Source organism: Ananas comosus, unplaced genomic scaffold, assembly GCF_001540865.1.
Source record: "Ananas comosus cultivar F153 unplaced genomic scaffold, ASM154086v1, whole genome shotgun sequence".
In the NCBI taxonomy this organism is placed as follows: domain Eukaryota; kingdom Viridiplantae; phylum Streptophyta; class Magnoliopsida; order Poales; family Bromeliaceae; genus Ananas; species Ananas comosus.
In genome coordinates, this window is record NW_017893398.1 from 1 (window position 1) to 6,216 (window position 6,216).

General features: G+C 45.9%; 1 long non-coding RNA gene across 4 annotated transcripts; it reads right to left on the minus strand.

Moving 5' to 3' along the window:
* Nucleotides 1-856: 856 nt before the first annotated feature.
* On the minus strand, nt 857-2,770 carry LOC109705914. Of its 4 annotated transcripts, none has more exons than XR_002214973.1 (6): nt 2,672-2,767; nt 2,466-2,553; nt 2,264-2,388; nt 2,060-2,191; nt 1,885-1,969; nt 857-1,031 (listed from the first exon to the last, which is right to left on the minus strand). It is a non-coding gene; the product is annotated as an uncharacterized LOC109705914 (long non-coding RNA). The 4 variants fall into 4 exon arrangements; XR_002214975.1 differs by having other exon boundaries at nt 2,264-2,363; nt 2,672-2,766; XR_002214974.1 differs by having other exon boundaries at nt 2,264-2,351; nt 2,672-2,765.
* Between the last annotated feature and the right edge of the window lie 3,446 nt (nt 2,771-6,216).

Consider the following 6,216-nt stretch of genomic DNA (forward strand, 5'->3'; position numbering starts at 1 on the left):
GGCGCAACTGGTGCTGGAGGTATCTCTGCTGGTAGGGGTATGGCGGCGACTGGTGCAGTAGGTGGAGTAGGGGGAGGGGGAGTAGGCTGAGCTGGTGCCCCCGATGCTGTACTCGGCGATGCGGCTAATCTCTCGCACATCTGCTGTAACAACAATCCCTGCTTCCTCGTCACCTCTGTCAGGGCAGCCAACTGGGCGCTTAAGTCGAGCTGCGCACTGGTCCCTGGTCGAGCGCTCGGCTCCCCTACAGAGGGTACACCTGTCTCAGGTCGGGTACCCTCCTCCTCCTGCTCGGGCATCTGGGGCGGTGGCGGCGGTAGTGGGGCGCGATCCCTAAGCGACGGACGTCCTCTGCGTCGACGCATAGCTGCATTTAAAGGACACGGGGGTCAGAAAAACACAAACACTTGACCCAATCAACGAAAGTCTCGAAGGCGGTCCCTGTTTCTCCTCAAAATTATGTCGTCTGCAGCCAACATAATTTTCTCGACCGAAACAGACACTCTTTCAGTCACTCACTCCACTCTAGGATGAGTTAGAACAATCAATTAGTGACTTTCGCGTTAAATCATGCCTCTCGCGTCAAGCTTTCCTATGGTTTACCAGTTTAGGGTTCCTAGGTCCCAACGACCTAAAGCTAGGCTCTGATACCAACTTAATCTGTCACGCCCCGGGCTGCACAGTCCCCCGGGCACGCCGACAAATCCGCCGTATACAAGAGAATTTCTCCGGTATACGAAGCGTAGCTGAACCTGTATAAACATACAATACTACAAGCAGTAGTACAGAGCTGAAGTAAACTATAAACAAGCATGTAGAAATAACAAACTTAATATACCTACATCAGCCATGGATACAAAAGAACACTACTCGCTCCAGCGAGTTCAACTGTATGTACAAAAGCGCCCGAACAAAAACTGTCACTACCTGCAGCGGGAGTCCTCTAGCACTGTACTCGAAGGGTAGGCTCTAACTCGCCACGCCTTTCCCGCGGTCCGCCTCAGAAGGAGCAGCCGCCGAAACAGAAGGCCCTGCAACATCGGTGGAAGAAAGAGGGCGTGAGAACTACTATAAAAGCAAGTAGTCCTCAGTGGGTGCCGCCCTAAACAACATCGGTCCACCCACTAAGTCTACAGGGTAAGCAAGATAGAAGAAAATGAAGCTGGAAACTCTCTACAGCTACAAGTCGCTATGCTATCATGCCCAGAACTAACACCTATAGACTCAAGTCAACCAGACCCAATCCGAAGGGGACTGTGAACGCACCCGTCCCTGGGACTGTGAACGCACCCGTCCCGTGCCCGGTTGTGACTGCACAGCTACCCCCACTCTAAACCTCAGTGGAGAGCAAGTCCAACCTGCACTACCCGACACCGACGCGAAAGCACAAAGCCTAACTCCGGAGTGGCACTCGGGGGAGCTACCCAGCCGAGTATGCAGCGTAGCTCTGTCGAGCTCAATCAGGCCCTAACCAGCCAAACCCAAGTAACCAAAACCGACTTTGGGGCCCACCGCCTGCCCCGACGGCGCCCGACACCCCGTAACAGTCTACACTCAGCTAGTATAAGCTCGGCGTCCCAGCACGAGCACAAACACAAGCTACACTATCCTGGGTATCCATCGCACAAAGCCCACGACGATACAATGCAACACGGCTCCTAGAGCTAAATCCGGCAGTGTATGTAAATGACGATCAATTCGGGGTTTTCTCCTAAGTCAAATCCAAGTCCAACAAGTATCAATTATCATCACTCACTAAGCATGCTCCCAATTCAGGTTTTTAATATACTAATCCATGAATTTGAGCTACCTCATTTAGTGTTCAACGAACAAAGCATACAAGTCGACTAATATGTACTTAGAGGCAAAAACCGATGAACCCACCTCTCAAGCAACTCCTGGCAGCGAAGAAAGTGGCCCGGATCCAAATTGATCCCTCGCTGGTCCGTCGAAGTCCCCGGTTCTCCTGCTGCGAAGAAGTAAACCCAATTACACTCAAAATCACGAAATCTGCCCAGAAAACAGCAGCGAAGAAAACATTAAATCCGACCAAGCTAACCTTATCCAAATTCAGCAAACAAGGGTTCTGAAGCTTCGTCTCGAAGTCACGAATCCAATGGCCCAGGTTTCGCTGAATTCCGACGCTCCTACGCAGAGAACGGGCCAGAATACGAAACGTCGACGCTGGAACCTGCGAAACAGCATCTCTGAAATCTGCTCGGCAAACAGCAGCCTAGTAAAACTAGGGTTCGACAGGGCAAACCTGCTCCAAAAATTGCGATCTTGGGCTCAGAATCTTCGTCTCGAAGTTGCGAATCTAGCACGCCAAATTTCGTCGCGTTTCGACACTCCTACACAGAGAACTAGGTAAAACACGGCGGGTCGATGCTGGAATCAGCAATCAGCACTTCAGAGTCTGCTCGGCAAACAGCAACTCAGTAAAAAGGGATTTCGACAGAGCAAACCTTCTCCAAATCGGGCGAGTAAGGATCCTATGGATTCGTCTTGAAGTCTCGGTTCCAACGAATCAAGTCACGTCACGTTCCGATGCTCCTGCACGGAATACGAGTCAAAACTCTGCGGGTCGATGCTGGAATCAGCAGCAGCAGCAGTGCAGTTTGAAAATCGTAGAAGTTTAAAGCCATAAAAGCGATCTCAAGGAGCCACTCACCTCGACAAACCCTCCCTGCGAGCAGCACCTCGTCGAAAACTCGCTCGATCCGCTCCGCGGCGCGTCGTCGACGAAGCTCGAGCTTCTTTTGAGCTCCTCCAACACTCTAGGTTGTTAAGGGAAGTAGAAGGAGAGGAAGAAGAAGCACGGCAGCAGCAGCATGAAGAAGCTCCCCTCTCTCTCTCCTCTCTGCTCCAAGGTAAGGGTTAAAGGGGGGGTGATGTGACAAGATGGCCAAAAAGTCAACTTGCACCCTGCTTCCACTTTGTACCGGTACAAACCCAGATTTGTACCGGTACAGCTCACTGAAAATCTGCTATTTCGCAGATCTTCAAGATACACGCTGCTCTCAAGTTCCCACAAGGCCCGTTTGGCGTCCACTTCACGCCAACGCGACCCGGACTTGTCCCGACACTCTCCAGAGCTGTCGACAAGCCTCAGCTAAAATTCCAGGTCTCTACATCAACAAAAGGCTCGAAGAAAATAGCTCAACAAAATGCTCAATGTGGTATAACATTCACCGAATATGTTCAATAAATAAAAGAAAATGGTGCAATCTGTTCAATGTTTTAACGCAAATGGTGCAACGAGTCCATAACCAGTCAAAATTTTCTTTATATTTGGTGATATAATCTGAAGATAATAGTACAAATAAGTCCATAAATTTTTCTACGGCGACGAACGACGTCCCCTCCAAACGTAGGCGAAGCGGCGGCGGGGCAGGAGGGTCGGCGGCGGGGGCGGCATTCGAGAGGTACAACATAACACCTAAATGATTAAATAAAATAATAGAGTAACATCTCTTAAAAAAGCTTACTTCCTTATTTTAACCGTACAATAATAATGCAACGTGAAACGCGAAAAATAGTCCAACGCGGCATAAAAGAGTGCAACTAAGCTTATAAGAGTGCAATGAGGTCATAATTGTAAAATACCGAAACTTCGGTAAACAAATATCGAACTTTAGTCAAAATAACCAAAGTGCAAGGTTGGTACTGTCACGCCCCGGGACCCGGCATAGACCCGCCCGGTGCGTGCCCAGACCCGCCATATGCATGGACATATAAGGCGTCTACAACAAGGAGATATAAAAGGATAAGAGTAAACAGTATATAGAGATATCAGAGTAAGTAATCTACTCAAATCTAACAAGTAGAACGGAGAAAAACTAATCCACTGAAACTAAATCATAAAGTAAATACATCAATTATCTCAAGATACAAAAGGGGTGGTCTCTATACACAGGTACAATTCTCAACCTCTCCAAAATAAAACCAATGAGAGGTAGACCACCTATCAATAAGTCCCTCGCCAGCAAGCTAGCTCGAGGCGATACCCTTTCCGTGGTCTCTAGCCTCACCCAGTGTGGAAGGCTCTGAAAGGAAACAAGAAACAGGGGGCGTGAGAACTATAATTTATAGTTCCCAGTGGGCAATTACTGGCCTCAGCACTATGCACCACTAGGCCCAAAAGAGTAGGGAAGATACGAAAAGTAGCGGAAATAAAATGCAAATATGAAAGCATGTATTGAATGCTAAACTACTATGCCATAAGTAATATGATGACAATATATTGTACATTTATTCTATCATGATCAAGCATGTCCAATAAATAACTAGTATAATCCCACATGGCAAGCAAGTATACTATAATGCAATGAGCGATATTACCAAGTATACTAAATGTCTAAAATATCCAAAGCTATGCTATGAGTATGACAAGGTAATCCAACTACTACATCCTATCTAGTAGTGTTTATCATTTGTGGATTGATGTCATTGTTCAATCTTATTTTAGGACCTACACAAGTGTAGTCCAACTTTTGCCGCCTAAGTGCCGGTGGTAGCTCCAACATTCCCACTCTAGGAATGAGTTTATCCCTCCCGACCCTGTAGGTTTCTCGATACCGCACGAGCGAGCATAAGTCGCGTAGGGCAACTCCGGAGTGCCGGCTTGTAGGAAGCGACCCTCACAAGCATGTGCGAATGAGTACAAATGGCAAGTAAGCGTAGTCATCGTCTCAAGTACCCAATCATCATGTCTCTAACATGATAATAGTCACTAGCAACCCATCGGTCAAGTTCTATATCTCAATGTGGGGTTCCAACATTCACTGAGTCTAGTACCTCTTTATGATACTAAAACATTGCTATATCCATGCGTATTTCACATTCCATTTCTCTATGTGGCATAACCTTACTAAGCTCATATATAATCCAAGCTCAATGTCGCTTCATGACATTGGCTGACTAATTCACATATCACTCTAGTCTAATACCTCTTTATGACATTATTTATTATTTACTAGGTTTATATATAACCCAAGCTTAATGTTGCTTTATGACATTAGCTCACTAATGCACATAATATTTAAGTCCCAAGCCACTTTATGGTCTAATTATCCTCATATGTCCAAGGGCATATTACATCGTCATTTTCACTATATGAAACATGATTCTAAGTCCTGAATGTGAATGCTAAACTCATGCATAAGTCTCACATGCAAGCTCTCTACTATATAGAGGTCCAAAAATGTATTGTATATAACATAAGCATTTTAAGCATTCTAAAATTCATAAATAATGCATCTAATATGAAAATGCATGATTTTTCATTTTACGATACTTAAATCAACAAAAATGAGATTTTCTTATTTTTTGGTGAGGTCAAACCCACCGAAGCTCCGCTAAAACTCTTTCGTTTCGCCAAACGGAGTTGCCCACTATTCTCCTAGCACCCTAAATATAACAGGAGAAGAGATAAACGAACGTTACGAATAACCCTAAATTCAATCATTAATCATCTCAAGCAAAGGGGCAAAAACTTACCTAAAATGGTGATAATCTCTCTCGAACTCCAAACGGAAGCTAGAATCCTTCCAATCTAACCTAGAGGAAGGTTCTAATCCAAAAGATCAAGCTCCAAAAGCCCTAAATTCAAAGTGCCCAAAAATAAGCCCTAAGTTCCAATTTTAGGGTTTCAACCCAAATAAACCAACCAAGCTTAAATCTAGAGTAAAGAACAAGTTGCTTACCACTTAGAAGCTTCAATCAAGGCTAGAAATCAACTAGGGTTGAAGATCTCCCTTCAATCAAGCTCCAAACTTGAAGCCCAAGCTTCTCCCAAGGTGAAAATTGCTCTAAAAGGCAAAAGAGGGGATTAATTCATCTAAAATCAAGCAAAATGGAGATCAAATCCAAGGAGGGGAGGAGAAAGCTCACTCACCCTGAATTCTCTGAGTTCTCAGCTCAGGAGAACCCTAGGAGGGCATGGGGGCTGATATAGAGATGCCACAATGTGAAAACACCCCTGAAAAACTGCTATTTTGCATTCTGCCAAAGTGTACTGGTATACGAAAAACCGGTACAACCCCCCCGAATGTGCAAACCCGAGCCTCGGGTTGGCCAAATACCACATGTGTTCCGGTACAACCATCTTGTTGTCACCGGTACAATTTCTGTACCGGTACAACCATCAAGGTGTACCGGTACACAATCCAGCAGAAAGCAATCCGAGAGCAGCCTGAGTCCTCCACTTTGGTGACC